Consider the following 16,058-nt stretch of genomic DNA (forward strand, 5'->3'; position numbering starts at 1 on the left):
GTGCCTGACACAGCTGGATCCCAAAATCCTTCTCCTGCATCCTCCCTGCCTGGGTTCTGCTCCTTGCCTGACACTAAGAAAACTCTTTGGAGCTCGGCCGTGTTTTATTTTGCTACTCCTCAGGGGAGACACATGTTTTCTCCTCACTCTTACTTCCAGTTTTTCTGGCATTAAGCCAATGGCATTTACTTCTTTTATAAATGTCATCTGAATAGCTGGCAGCACATCATTAATATGAGACTAAATTCACACCTAACATAAATCTAATACTTCTTCCAAATTGTTTTCTACAGAATTTTAAAGTGTTTATCAACTATTCAGCAGGAACACAGGCAAAATAAAACCAAGAAAAGAAACACTGCAATGGCTACTTTGAAGCTGCTTTTACAGAAACAATATTTTAAATAACTTTTTCTGATTTTATAACATGTAGAGAACACTAAACACTTCCATTACAACAACTGATTATTTCTGAAGCAGAATCTCAAACCCCATAATTTCCCATCATAAGACGGTACAGGATAAGCAAAATTTGTTAAAGATAATAAATTCTATATTAAGAGACCTAAATCAGCAATAATAATCAGTGTTATAGAAAAGTCCCTCTCCCACAAACACTGTGCCAGTGTCAGGACAGGTGCAGTACACTCTGTGCCACTGAGGTGGGATTCGGGGTGTGGTGAAGGAATAAAGGGAATTCTTCCTCTTAACCTGGTAATTTCACAATTTAATTCCACTCGGAGGTTTTTAGTCAAAAGACAATCATTTGCAGTACAGCCAGCAGAGGGAGCGTTTAAAGCAAAGTCTGGTGCAGCAGCAGTTTCTAAAACTGTCAAATGGGAAGTGTTATTGTGGGAACTGCACCAGAACGTTTGGGGCAGCCCAGCCGTGACTTGTGAATTCATGCACGGACAAGGCAGGAGAGTCATGCCAAGGGGGAATTACTCAGACTTCTTGCCAAAAAAACCCCAAAACAAAACACAGAAATAAAATAAAAACAAACAAACCAAAAAACCTAAAACCTGAACCAACAAGCACCTCCTAACCATTCCATCCCAGGGACACCCCATCCCTGGAAGTGTCCCAGGCCAGGTTGGACATGGCTTTGAGAAACCTGATCCAGTGGAGGTTGGGAATGGCGGGGGGTGGAACGAGATGAGCTTTAACCCAAACAGTCTGTGGTTCCTCAGCGTGACTCACTGAGCCCTTGGCAGGCTCTGAGGGTGTTTTTCAGGTGACCTGGCCGTTATTTCAGACCCTGGGACCCGCTGGGGTGTGTGCAGTGACCCGCGTTCGCTGCAGCTGCCCGAGCATGTCTGCAGGGCCTGAAGGTGAGGGAGTGCACCCGGGGGAAATCACTGCTCTGTGCCCAGGGCCATGCCCATGGAGAGCTGCGTTTTCAGGGCTGTCTCCACTGCCTGCTCAGCCATCTGTCTGTGCCAGTGAGGGCTGCATGGAGACATAAGCAGCATCTCCAAAAACCTACAGAGAGCTGTGAGTCCCCCTGGAAATGGTGCAGGGTGATACCTGAAGAAGTGGGGCTACTTCTGCCCTCGTGCTGTGGCATCTCTGCTCTTTTAACGGTGCAAAAGGCAACCCACTGTAAGAAAAAAGGCCATTTTTACAGCCCTGGTACACCCTGCTGCTGATGCTGGGAGGAGATGACCTTTCCAAGAGCCCCACTGGCAAACCCAGCTCTGCTCCTGGGCCTGTGGGAGCCAGGGTTCCATGGCACAGCCAGCAGCTGGGTGTGGGTTATTGGGGTTATTTGGGGTTCTTGGGCTATCAGGGGAGTTACCTCTGGTGTTTGTCACACCCAGCCTCGTACACGTGCTCCATGCTGCCTCAGCATCCTGTGCCACACACGCCCTGTGGGTGAGGGAGCACTGCCCGGCCAGAACTGCTCACCAAAGCAGCTGTGCACATTTAGTGTGGCTCTATCTATTTGTAAGGGGTTTTTTCCTCCCCAAAAAATCCTATGCTGAGGAGCATGCAAAGGCAGGAGTCAGACGTGCCTCCTCATCTCCCTGTGCAGCTGGAGAGGCTCAGCCTGAGGGGTCCGGGCCTGCACCCAGTGCTGGGGCTCCAAAAACCCCTGGAAAAAAAAAAAACCTGCAAAAAAATCCTCCAAAACTCCCGATTTCCTTTTGCATTCCTATTTTTCATCACCTGTTCCCCTGCACAAGAGCCTTTCCAAATACCCTGCCATTGCAAATCCTGGTTCTGGAGGTCTGCGTGGACAGTCAAGGGAAGGAAGATGCCCCTTGTTACTTCACAGCCACAGCAATGCCCTGGAGGCACAGCCTCAGCCTGGATTTGAGCACAAAGAACCAACTTTGTTTTGGTTGTTTAGTTCAGGTCCTGTGTGATCTGCTGAAATACCAGGTGATTAATCAGAGATCAGATATTGTACATTTGTATTTTATGTTCAACCCCAGAGTGGTGGCCTACAGACAGGGGTCTGGAATGCAAGGAGCCTCTTTGGACACATACACAGATTTAACTGGGTGCTGGCCAACTCCACAGTAGAATTATAAAAAATCAAAGGCCAAATGTGAGAAAGGCCTGTGGAATTACATGTCTCACCATGAGTGACATGGTGAAGCTGGTGAAACAGAGCTTTCAGCCTGAGCCAGTGTATATTTTTCAGCACGCTCTCAGAAACTACTTGCTATAAATTATGCTTGTGCATATATATATATATACACACATATACATTTCAATTGCCATATACAAACTTAGAACCACTTCATTAAGGATTATAGGCTGGCTCTGGACTTATGATGGTCATTTTAGTCAGGCTAAAATGATGATATTGGCATGAATTTGGGCTCAGACCTTTTATTTTTTTAAGTGTCATCATCTTAGCCTCTTGGGCTGGTCATTTTCTCACTTGAGTTTCCAAGGGAGTATGCGAGTTTAAGCAAGATGTAAACAAGTCTGCTGAGCTGTCTCCTTCAGATTCATACATTTACTTCATCAGTCACTCATGCAATCCCTTTGGGCCTTCACTCCAAAATGCAAATCCCAATTCTAACTTACTCTTTAGTGTCACTTTGAAATGCAACTTTAGCTTGAACAGCCTATCATGTCACCTCTCCTGCTCACACCAGTATCTCCTGAGCTGTAAAAAGTTTGCTGTTTGCATGTTAATGCAGCAGACCCAACCCAGCTGGGTGCTCTTCCCCCTAAAACTTTCTCAACAGGCTTGTTTGCTAAACTGCAGTGGGTTAAGGGAAGCAGGGTTAACACAGCACCTCTTTGACCCAGCTGAGAGCAGTCACCACACTGTTCTTGTAAACATCCAACAACTCCTTGACCCAGACTCAGTTCCCAAAGCTGGAGCTGGGAGCAAAACCAACTATCTTTCCCCTTCCAAATCAATCAGGGCACAGGAATCGTTAAAAGCTAATCTGTGCCAGGACCCATAATGAAATGCTGAAGTCATTTATTTTCCAGATGAATAACAAGTTAAAGCAGAAGGTGAATTTCCTGTTAATACTTCATCCTTGCCCAGAGGGCTGTCTCAAGAACCAGGGGATCTTTACTGGGTGGGAAGGAGGGCATCGAGCTTGGGGAGAGGAGAGTTTAAAAAGCAACCAAGCCAGCAGGTGCTGAAGATCAGCTGGGTTAAACTTTTATGCCTCCACCAGGCCTGGGAGCAGGAGCTCTCCCATGGGCATGGGTGGCTGTTGGATCCAGGTGGGGCAGGGAAATTCCACCCCTTGTGTCACTGTCACTTCCCCAATGCCTGGACATGGGCCAGCTCTTCAGACGGAGGCGTTTCCTTGTTGAGGCTTGCAGGAGGAGATTGTGAGTTGAGTAAGAAATGATTTTGCAGTCGGGGAACCCCTTTGGTGCTGGGATTCACTAGCCCAGCACTCAGCCACAGGAGTTGCACACAATCCATATGATCTCTATCTCCTGTGCAAGGCCTTGCAGAGTGCAGCAGCTCACCACGGTGTCAGCAGTGTTTATTCAGGCAAGGATTTTAGGACACAAACACAGCAGCAGCCAATGGGCTGGCACCAAGGCTGGCACTTGCTCTAACCAAGCAGGTTTGCTCTTTTCTTCCCTGACCAGGCTCCTACAGCACCAAGCTGCTGCAGGCTTGGGAACATGGAGAGTCCTATGAAAATATTACATTCCTCACAGCTGAGGAGACTTCATTAAGAAATGAGATGACTGACATATTGTCATTTTAGGACCTTAACAACAGCCTGCTGAATCCAACAGAGAGACTGACATTGTCCTGAAGAGCTCTAGGGCCACAGGTGGCAGAGAGGGAACCCCAGGGGCCCAACAGCAGGAGCTGTTGCCCCAGCCAGAGAGGTCTGTGAGCATCTCTCAAGCTGTGTCAGTGAGATTTGAATAGGAATACACCTAACTCAGATTAGAAATCTTTTGCTCATTTCATTTGTAGCTGCTTCAACTAATGTGCTGGTGAAGGAACCCCTAACACCAAAGCAAGGAGAGCAGTGACTGGTACAAACAAATGGGGTATAAGTGGGAACTTACCTTACTTTTCTGAATAGGCAAACTGCAACACACAAGGTAAGGTCAAAACTTTTACAGCTGGTGCTTTCCACATTATCAGTAAAATACTTTGCCAAGGAGGGAAAAACACTGCTGCTTATCTGCTCCACCCCTCCACTCAGCTTGTTTCCCTTTCCCTTAAATGTTTGAAAATAAATGAGCCAGTGTGGTTTCACTAGAGTGCTTCAAATATTAAACAATCTGCTGCTCACAACTAATAAGGAAGGAGTCTGGCCAAAAAACCCTGCCTGTTTACTGACTCAGCCCTGCCCTCCTGGAGCCAGGAGGAAGCAGCACTGAACAGAAATCTTGAGAAATGTTGGGAAATGCTGGGAATTGTGCAAATCAGGACAGTTCTGCCCTTTAGCAAAACCTTGTTGGAGGACCTCACCAGCCGAAACCAAACCCCTTACAATTGAGGAAGAGGCTACTTTAAGGTGCTTTGAAGGATCCCATGAAGCTGAAGTTTTGTTTGCCCGGGGTGTAGAGAGTTTCAGTTCTGTTTTCTCTCCGGTCTACCTTGAGCAACAATCATTGAACGAAACAAGTCCAGCTGGGCAAGGTTGCCTGGTTTATACACACTTTTACAGCCTTTATCAGGACTAACAAGAGATGATAAAATGTTGCAAACAGCACACAGCCGGAGGTAGCTTGATCCAGGCACTACCATTCTTAAAAAAACTGCTCTTCCACTAAATGCCTGCAATTTCAGCTCTTTTTTATAGCTGGGACTTAATGTGTCAGGTATTTAGCAGGCTTGCATGCAGCATAGCATGCAGGGCTGGAAATGCAGGCCCTGGGTAAAAGAAAATGTCTCCTTTCTCCAGCCTGGTCTGTTTTAACTCTGCAGAGGTGCCAGCCTGTGTTCATCACCTCACTGGAGACATGTCATGCAGACATGTCACCCCTCAGTTGGACTTGTCCAGATTTGTCTTTCTTTCTCACCCTGTTATTTCTCCTGCCCTTGTTTCCTTAGACATTTGTTTTCTTTGGAAATACTTTTTTGGTGGCAGCCACAGGTAGAGAGGAGGTTCAAACTGAGGGTGACAGGGATTTCTGTGAGGTCTTTGCCATAAAGTCTTGCAATGGTGTGTTTCTACTGGAGGTTAAAGTGTATTTAAAGTGTTTTGTGAACTATTTATATGACTAATAATACATTCTCACCATAAAGAAGGCCATAAGTGAATTGAGAGGCCCAAGTATAAGGCATTTGTGAATTCTCAGTCTCACTAATGAAGCAAATAACCTGGGTTTGCACTGTTAATACCATTTCAGATTTTCTTATCAGAAACTCTTTTCCCCCCAAATATTTTCACGGGGACAGAACTACAGAAATTTCAGTGCTGTGCTCAGCAGCAGTGGTTTCCAACTTGCTCTAGCTACTTTCTATGCAGGAATTTTGCTTTCCTTTGGTCACATATTTTAATTTGGGAATTAAGAGTGAGGGACATTTGTGCTCTCAGTACTTAGGTTTGCTCCTTGCAAGATATCACCAGTGTGGTTCTCAAGACCATGCTCCCTGCTGGGGTGTGTAGGGAGGAAGGATGCAGATGCCCAGATCCCATCTGAGCTGCCTCTCTCTGCTTTTCACCACAGACCAACTTTGTTTATGTGAAAGTTTGTGTTTACATAACAATTTGAGTTTAAACACAAATATTTTCCATGGTGCAGCAAGCCAAACACATTACCTAACAATATTGTACACCTATCTGCAAACATTTTGAAGCCTGAATAATATTTGCTCAGTTCAAGTTTAGACCATACTCACCAAGAAAAGTCAGGTGAGGCTTTCCAGCATGGTGACATCTTCCTTTTCTTCCCTTATACAAACAGCAATGTTCATTCCAATTAATGTAGTCTTCAGAGAAAAATGAAATCTGTATATGAAATCTAATAGCACAGGTAGATCTGCAGGGATTAACAATATGAAGGAGAACATTGTCAAGCATGTAATGATATTTTTTTTTGTATGTCTGCTACAGCTAATACTTTTAATTGCATTTTCCAGTTTAATTCTAGTAGCCAAAGGCACGATTCACAAGGCAAATAAATGACAGGATCATTGGCATGTCCAAGTGCTTCTTCTCCACATAAATAAGGCAGACAGCAAATATGAGTTGAGAAAGGAGATCGCTGTGTTGCAGCTTAATTCACTCAAGATTTCATCAAAATTAATTTTACACTGCAGGATGGGAAAACAGGCCTGGGAAATGCATTGAAAATGTTGGGAGGGACAGGAGCCAGGGAATCCCCCTCCCACATTACCATTTCACAGAAACGTGGGAAGGCTTTGTCAGCAGCAGGACTGTGGAGAAATAGGGTCAGACAGAGCATTTTGCTGGATGCAGTTCTCCATTCCCTGCATGCCTGAGGTGCTCTACTGAGAGATTCTTCTGTGATTACAGGTGCAATTGGTGAAAGGCTTTTGAAACAGAAAGGCATTCCTACCAACTTGACAGCAGCAACAGATTTAGTTATCTATGCCCAGCTGGGTTTTTTAAGACATCCCTGCAAATACAGTGGAGGTGAACTATCTCAGCACTTCCATCAGTGCTGCTCAGCTTGTTCTAATGTACCCAAGGTGCTGCAAAGAAATGATTCTGACTGTAAGCCCTTGAGGGCTAAGATTATCTTTATGGGCTTAGACAAATACACAAACACATTGCCAGAGCTTTGTTTTTAAGTCCATCAAGCTGAAAGGTGAAATACGTCAAAAGAAAAGTACTTTTCCTTGACTTTTAAGTCAAGGAAGGTTTTCTCCTGTTTCATCTACAAATCCAGCCAGAGTAAATAACTTCTAAACTGCAAATAGTCATTAAACTTGAAACTCAAGGAACCCTTGGCAACTCTTCACCCGTTTTTTTTAAAGCATTTTTTACTAACTATAAAGGAAAGCATGTCTGCATTTGGCTTCTTCACAGATTATTTGGCCACCTAACCTACCAAAACCCTGCAGTGATACCATTGATCACATCCAGTTTTGGAAAGCCACGCTGTGTTGAGAAGAGTATTTCCAGGCTGAGAGCCATCAAATGAGCCTGCTCCTGCTGCAGTTCATGAGGTTTTTGCTGTGAATTGGAACTAGGGCATGCCCACATCCAATGCAAGGTCCCAAAGATGCTCACACACATTTCAAACCAAAAACCATCAGCTGTGAAAACAAAACATTTGGAGGAACTCCAGTCAGGGAGCAAGCTGCCAACAGAAGAAGAAGAAATGATTCTCTGTTTACGTGGAGCTGTTTGCATTTCTTGTTTTGCTCTGTGGCTGGCCCAGGGTAGGACAGGTGAATGCAGCTTCCTGGGAGGCAGTGGCAGCAAGCAGCTGAGTGACAGAGCAGACCCTTGGCAGCATCCATGAGCCACCTCCTGGGCTTTGCTGCATGGTAAGGCTGCACCCTAACATTGCAGAGCTTGTTCCAATAGACTCCACAGTGTATTCCTGAAAGGCATTTTCTCCCCCAGTAATCCCATTAGCTGGGTGAGTCCCCAGCACCATTTGTGCCTCTGGGATTCCTGCAGGGACCACTCCTTTCCCTGATATCTCAGTGCAGACCTCTGTGGTGTCCTCATCACCTGCACATTTACAATTCTCAGCTCAGGTCAGTGCCACACCAAGCACTTACTTGCAGTCAAAAAGGAGGTGTTAGAAGGGATGGAAGGCAGATGTGTTTATCCTGTACCAGCGATTTCATAACAAGAAAGTCACAGCAAGTCATGACTGGATTATCTCAGCTGCCAGCAGCCTAAGCTGAGTTCCCTCCACTCAGCACACTCACAGCACTGAACTGAGCCACAGGAAAGCTAAACTGCCATGACTAGGAAGAAATGCTTCAAGAACATATATATATATATATATATATGTATATATATATGTGTGTGTGTGTGTGTGTGTGTGTGTGTGTGTGTGTGTGTGTGTTGGGGATTTTTGCCTTTTGAAAACTGGATTTCAAAAGTAGATACCACATACTTTAAAAACCTTTGTGCTCCTTGGGGCACAAAGTTTCAGTCTGTGAAAGCATTCAGCTCCATGATATGACCACTGGCTGACCTTTTTGCTGGTGCTGCCTGGTGTCAGGATAGAGCACAAATTCTTCTGCAGCTACACAGCTCTGTCAGCATTGATACTGCTGGTGTCTTAATCTGAGCACAACCTAAAGCCTTTTTATTTACTTCAGCTAAAGCTTCCTGCACATGAACATTTCTGCTTAAAAGATTAATATCTTGTTAGATAAATATCTAGGATCACCTAACTCAATTTCTCTTACCCTTACAAGACTTTTGCACTCAGCTGTAACAGCTGAGACTCCACCAAAATGCAGAAATTCGGTGAGAAACTTTGGAAGCCAGGTTGGATATTACACCTTCTACTGATATAAAGCTGAGAAAAAGAAAGAGGTGAATACAAAAACTGCCAACTCTGCAGGTCACTGTAAATACACATTAAACATACACCAACACCTCTGCTCCAGACTGTCAGAAACAGCAAAGTAACCTGACAAGAATTTTGGAAAGCTACATGCTTACCAAATAGTGAAAAGTATTTGCTTGAAAAATGAACATTCTCCACATTAAGGAAGTGTAATAGCAGGTGTCCTACAGGCAAAACACATATTTGTCTCAACTACAGCAGAACTCTGTCTGAGGATGAATGTCATCCAGAGTATTTAAAGCACAATAAATCAAAGTTTTGCTAAGTGCACCAAACCAGGATTACCATACACTGGGAGGAATGAGATCTGTCATATACACATACATTTAAATGTCTGTGTGCACGTTTAGGTAGGAGTGTGCATTCATTCATGGAATAGAATAGACCTCTACATCCATACAGATATGGAGACTGCAGGTCTGGAGTAATACCAAGTTCAAGGATTATCTGATTAGTAGGGTTTTTAAGCAGTCTGCTTCTCATTCCTTCCCTGTGAAAAGAAAGCAGAGGTTTGTCAATGCCTCAATAATTCAGTCTTAAAAGACAATTCCCACAAAATGCTCTTCAGGCATGAATTCTTCACAATCCTTCTGTGGGGGATTGGGTTCTGGGATTTCTTCCACCTGATGGTCTCCTTGAAGACAGGGACACAGCATGGAAGAAAAGCTGAATAATGTGGCTAAGGTCGGAGGAGAAACCTGACAAAGAGCCCAGCCTAGCTCTCAGGAGCTCTGAGCTGGCAGATCTCCCCTTGTTTCACATCTCCACCTGTTTGATGCAGTCTACAGAAACTCCTCCTCAGAAACAGGTGAATAATCAAGCACAGATTCACAAATGTTTGCTTCTTCAAGAAAACAAAGGTAAGTTTCCAACCCTAAAAACTCCAGTAAGAAGTTCAGAGCACAGAAAACCCCAAAATCAAGGGCAAGGAACACAAGATGTTTTCAGACCTGCGGGGACCTGTCAGCCTGTCGCTCTGAGGAGGGTGCAGCCATCAGCCAGATTTACCAAGAAATCATGAGGTCAGAGGGAATTTTCTTCTCTCTCCATGCACTCCATCATGAGCTCTGGGCCCATGGAGGCTGTTACAACAGGGCTGGCTCTAAGGAGGGGCATGAGTGGAAAAAATAACTCACAAATTCCTATCTAGTGGGACGCAGGTGACCAGCAGCTGTTGCAGGGTCACACTGCAGACACCTTCCCCAGTTGTTGGGTGCTTGCAAGTCATGCCTAAACACAGAGCATCACTGAACTGCTTTGTTCACATGAAAATCTGGAGTTAAAACCACTGTGTGACCTCAGGGAACACACACAGCCTAAGTCAGACCCACAGCAAGTCAGGATTGCAAACAACAAGGAATGCAGCCTATCCTTCAGGTCCCTCCTTTGGTTTGCAAAGTGCAAATGAAGTAGAAGTTATTGGGTTTTTCCTACAAATCTTGCCTCCGGAACATTTTTTAAATGTGGGGAACTTCCTGTATTGCATTTCAAGAACCATACTCTGGAGACCCTGGCAGTCAGCTGGCTGGCAATTCTGCCTCTCTGTGATTAAAGGGGAGACTTCAAGAGAAGGAAAGAGGTTATTAAACCTATTTTGATGTGCAACAGGTTCTTTTCTGAGTAAGGCAGGGATGGCTCTGTGAACCACTGCCTCTAACCTTCAAAAAGATTCAGTGTTGAAAAAAGTCATTCACTTTTAACACAGGGAAACTTAAAATCTAAAGCAACTTGCTGAGTGGTTGCACCCAGCTTCTCCCAGCTGTTTTTCCTTGTGGCAGACCCAGCATTAAAATTCCCAAAGGCAACAGAATCAATCTGATTCCTGCAACTCTGGTGTTGCTCTTGTTCTTCCTGCAATGTTGTTTTTGATGCTGGGAATCAGAGAGCAGCCTCAGGGACATATTTAGCAGAGATGGAGCATTGCTGATCCATACTCACACTTGAATTTGGGTGGCAACAGCACTGGTCCTATTTGGATGGAGCCTGTTCCTACACAGCACTCAGTGGGGAAGGAAAGCTGGCACTGGTTTGTGGAGGGAAGGAGATTCCTCTGTCATCTCAGGCAGATGCAGCATCAAAACCCACCTCAGGAGCTTCAGTTCTGTAACACTGGGGCTTGGCTCAGCTCTTTCAAAACAAAAAAATGCCTCCTCAGCAGGCTGGAAGCAGTGCTTGGAAAGGGAGTTTGGACAAACCCTGTGTTCACATCTGCTTTTCTTTGTGGACTATGAAAGACAGAAAAATAGAACTATGAAAGATACACTGTAGGAGGACCCACGAGGGGTAATTTTAGATTAATAGCTTTAAAGCATTTATAACATAGTGTAGCTAAAGCTGATAGATTAAGAAACACCTATAGTGTACTGTAATTAAGAAACAGTTAGCATCTGATTGTGATAGCGTGAATTATAACATCTGTATTGTCTCACCCTTCTCATAAGACTAAAAATAGAATAAAAGGTTTTTAAATGCCTCTCAATCACCCATCTCTAAGTCAAAACCAATATAATCCAACATTTCTTCATAACAAAAAATCTCCTCTTGCCAGCTTCCATCTCCTGCTGCTGTAGCCCTCCCCCAGACCCAGACCCCAGCCCTCCCCCTGGTTAACTCAGACATGCTGAATTCTTTGTGGGAATCTTCAAAGGGCCTTAGTGCTTTGTCCTGCTAATGATTTGCAGGCATATTATCACAGCAATCTCTGCTATCCCCCGTGCAGCTATTGTGCTCCCTGGAGAATAAATGCCTGTGTAGCCATGCAAGGCAAGCACAAGAAAACAAACAGATTACTACTATAAATATTCAGGACATATCTGATTTGCCATACCTGCACACAACCGTTTTCAGGACTCTCTGTAATTATTTCTGAAAGAATTTGATTCACTCTTAATGTGGCCACAGTTGGCAAATCTGAGCCTGCAGGAGGCATGGCAGCCTGGGGAGAGCTGCTGTGCATCTCCAGTTACAGCCTCAAGTGTCCCTGAGACAATTTCTGAGCAAGGAAATAGGAAATGAACATAATAAATAGGCTATGTATAGGGTATTTAAAAATATTTCTAACTTCCTCCCTGTTAATATCTTGCAAGGACACAGAAGTTGCTGTTTCACAACCAGCTGCTAAAAAAGGGCTCTGTAAAGAAGCATCCCTTGCTTGTGGACACTTTAGAAGTTTTAAGTGCCTTAAGAAGGCACACTGAAGAAAAGAAAATAAAGCTATGTACAGAGCTGAGCATTCTTTGGGTATTCACTGCCAGCAGCCCTTGGGCAATCCTAACAACCTTTCTGTCTGCACAGCACCTCACTGTCTTCTCTATCCTGAATTTCAATAAAATCTGCATATCTATCAGCAATCAGCAGAACAGAAGCACTGGAAAACACAATGAGCCCTACAGCAGCCTCACTGCTTAAATAAAGATTGCAATTTCCATTCTCCTGTTTCAGCTGATGGCAGTGAGTTCAAGGGTCTGATGTTAAAAATGCACATCTACCTCATAGCATTCACAGCCAAGCCAGAGGTGTTTCCCCAGGTCCCCTCTGAACCTCCGTGAAAGGTTTCACATGGGAGAAGGATCTGTGTTCCCTGCAGATGTTTTTTACACAGCTGGCTGCTGGCAGGGATAACAGCAGCACATTTTCACATCTGGGTGGGAAGCTGAGGTGGAAAGAGGTGTGTGAGGGGCTGACTCATGTTCCCAGCCTGTTCACTAAAGGGCAGCTCAGGCCACAGCTTTGGATGGGATTTCTCACCCTGCCCTGCACCTCTTCACCTCTGCAGGAGGTCAGCAAAACCCTCCATGTGACCACACTACAAACCTGTCTGGGGAACTGAATTTTTCTTTCAAACACAGTGGAAAGAAGTGGGAGCTGTAAATGGATATTGCCAGTGGGATGGTCAAACCACCAGTTCAGGGAAGCTGCTGGTGATTTCTCTCTCTGGCCCCAGGTGAGTCCTCCCAGAGGCACAGGCTGTCCTGGTGCCTGGAAGACATGGCTGGTAGCAGAAACTGAAAGTTTCAGTTCAACCTCAGTTCAACTGAGGTTCTGGGGGCAACTCCCTTCAGAGAATCTTGAAGCTAAACATTAAGCTTCTAGTAACAAAGAAAAGGAAAACAAAACCAGTGATAATCTCACTGGAGGAAATAAGCATTGTATTTTTCATAAAGAGTGTTTCCCTCCCCAAAATGAGTGTTACACAACAGGTAGGATGTTTCCCACTAACCTCTTTTACAGGAAAGTTTCAGCAGCCTGAAAAGCACTCATTAAAAATTTATGGTAGGGATTGTGAGAAAGACATTCACTGACTCTTTTCCTTCAAACTATCAACTTAAAAGAAGCCAGTGCCTGAAGATGAGCCAGATCCAACCTCTGCACTGACAAAAACACTCTGGAATGGCTAAGGCTGGTGCTGGATGGGCAGCTGAGCCCTCCTCATGGCCAGAGAAGGGTCATCCTCACCCTGGCACTGGCTCCCACCCCTCCTTGCACTGCCCTGGCCTGTGTGCTCTCCACTGAGCCAGTCCTCATTGCTAGCCCAGAAGAGAACTTTCTGGTGTTTTGTGGGAATAATGAGCTGTACTGGCTCTGATGAACACCAGAGCCGATCCAAGGTAAGCAGCAAGCCTGTGGAGTCAGGAGCAAGATGGGAAGGAGGCAGAAGTGGAGCTTTTTTCGTTTGAGAAGGGGTGAGCACACCTAACACCTCTCTGTATCTCCCAATCATCTCTCCCCATCTGTGCTTTGCCTGAGCAGATGGGTATCAGATCCTACCCAATTATCACATCCTGCTCCTGCCACCAACACCAACAACACCAACAGAGGGGGGAAAAGTTATTTTTGTGAAGCCATATCATCATCTCCTGGTGTTTTCCTTTCACAAGACTGCATCTGGATCATTAAGGTCCATTTTTAAAATGAAGCCCTTGAGTCACACACCAGAACAATCTCTGTGCTGGGAATGGCTCTCTGCTGCCAGTGTGATATTTCTTCTTCACATGATTAAGGACCTAATTGTCCCAAATATGTTATTGGACAGGAGCCTCAGAGAAGACAAGGAGATAAAGTTCACCTGCCTCCACAAGTCATAAAAAGGGACATATTATTTTAAGCCAAGGCAAGTGCCTTGGTAACTATTTTAATTAAGTCAGTCATGGAGGTATTTTTACAATCTAACTGTGCTGAAGAACTATTTTAGTGGCTGATTGCAGTCATCAATTATTTTTCAAGTGCCCTTTGGTGATAATTCTTCCTAGTTATACAGAAATTACTTTTGCATTTATTCTTTTAATGTAAACATTCTGTTGCAACAGTTCACATTTTTTCATATCCCAAACCCCACAAATCCTTAACCAGCTTAACCAGTATATGCCCAAACCCCAGAATTATCCAGGAGATTAAAGAAGTGCAAAATCTTACTCAGTCAAGTAATATGGGGATGAAATATAGACCTCAAGCTGTACTCCTGCGTATCTATTTATGTCCATGCAGCTTTAATAAGGGCCCAAACATCTTTCCCAGCCTCCTCCATGGCAATCTCATGCTCTGATTCTGCCAAAACAAGATTCTGCCAGCACTCATCATTAAAAAGTTTTGAAATTATTTTACTATTGCAAAATACTTTACAGGCAAGTATGGATTACTTTAATATCTGGGCTTATGATCTGAACCCCCAGCACATACTTCTGATCCATTTCCAGTCTTTCCTCCTTCACCATAAAATCTGATTTTTTTTCTCTTTTTCTTATTACATCTACAAATCTTTATAAAATGAAAAAAGGTCACCTATATCAAGACCATGTCATCACATGGAGGTTTTCTTTGGCAGAAAAACTGGTTCAAGTGTTTCCTTCCATTCTTCTCTGCCCTTATGCAGTTTGCCGTGATTTTAGCTGTGTCCCTGTGGAGGTTTGGTGTTGCTGCTGTGAAAAAAACTCCTAGAAAAGCCATAATCAACACAAACCTTTCTAAAAGTGGGGGTTTTACCCTTCCTCTGTGACCTGTCTTTGCACAGTAGCCCCACTGATCACTGTCCTGGTCCAGCACAGCACAGGAAAGGCAGGCCATGCCGGGGGGTTAAGGCTCGCCTGGATTTGGGGATTTGCAAAGCCTCAGACCCACTGCAGGACCCTTGAGCTCACCCTTGGTGCCTCCTCTCCCTCCCTGCAAGGACCTGGTTGTGTCTCCTTTTCCCAGTTCAGAAACTGTGGCTCCACCAAGGAGAGTGCACAATTTGAGGGGCTTGTGTTTCCAGCTGTAGAAAGATCCAACAACCCTCAAAGTCCACCTGGAATCCTCATCCAAAGTGAAAGGGATTCCTGAATCCTGTGCACTCTGGTCTGAGGAGACACCTGGAACAAAAAAGGATGATACTTTGATAAGCTTCAAAGCACCTCTGTGCAATCTCATTCCTTCCAAGTGTTGACATCTTTTATTTTCAGATGGCCTTTATTTGCATTGCCTGAATCCTCTGTCTGGTTAATGGATTACTTAAAAACTCTGTGACCAGAGCACCACCACCATTGTGGTGGTGTTCAGACAAATAAGAGTAATGACTGAACAAAGTTGGAAACAAGTTGGGAATGTTTAGCCTGCTAAGATATGAAAAAGTCTCCAGGGTTTGTTTGGTGGAGCACTCCTGTATTAAATTACATCTCAGGGCTAGCTAAAAATTAATGGAAAAAGATAAGTGGTTACCCAGAATAAGCAAATTGATTGCTGTGTAGCAATCACTAGCTCTTAAACCAATGGGGTTTTTTTCTTTAAAAAATGTTATATTCTCTACTTTAAGATTTTTTGCATTAGATATTTATTGTCAGGAGCTTTTTTTCTACTTCCTTTCCAAGTAAATAAGGAAATCCTGCTTTGAAGAGCCCAGGGAAGTGTTTGTTGCATGAGTTTTATTCCCAGATACTCAAGTTCTTGTTTTGCCAATCAATGTTAGCTTAAGTTGAAAATCAGTGAGAAAAAGCAAAAAAAATCTTGGCCCGAGAGTAAATATACTGCAGCTTGATGAAGTCCACTGCAGTTTGCTTTTAGTTAAAGATTGTTATAGTTATAAATGTCTTTTTTCAGTTAAATATTACACAACTTTGGAG

The 16,058-nt window shown here is 44.2% G+C and overlaps 1 long non-coding RNA gene across 1 annotated transcript in view; it reads right to left on the reverse strand.

Annotated features, from left to right (window-relative positions):
- The window catches only part of LOC132331875 (uncharacterized), a 40,880-nt gene that overhangs the window by 14,600 nt on the left and 10,222 nt on the right, over positions 1 to 16,058 (reverse strand). Inside the window, exons 6-8 of the long non-coding RNA XR_009487695.1 lie at positions 15,102 to 15,311; positions 9,292 to 9,457; positions 6,305 to 6,444 (exon numbers count right to left, since the gene is read on the reverse strand). This is a non-coding gene — a long non-coding RNA (uncharacterized LOC132331875). The remainder of the gene's footprint in view (positions 1 to 6,304; positions 6,445 to 9,291; positions 9,458 to 15,101; positions 15,312 to 16,058) is intronic.

The sequence above is a fragment of the Haemorhous mexicanus genome, chromosome 10 (genome assembly GCF_027477595.1).
Source record: "Haemorhous mexicanus isolate bHaeMex1 chromosome 10, bHaeMex1.pri, whole genome shotgun sequence".
Taxonomy (NCBI): domain Eukaryota; kingdom Metazoa; phylum Chordata; class Aves; order Passeriformes; family Fringillidae; genus Haemorhous; species Haemorhous mexicanus.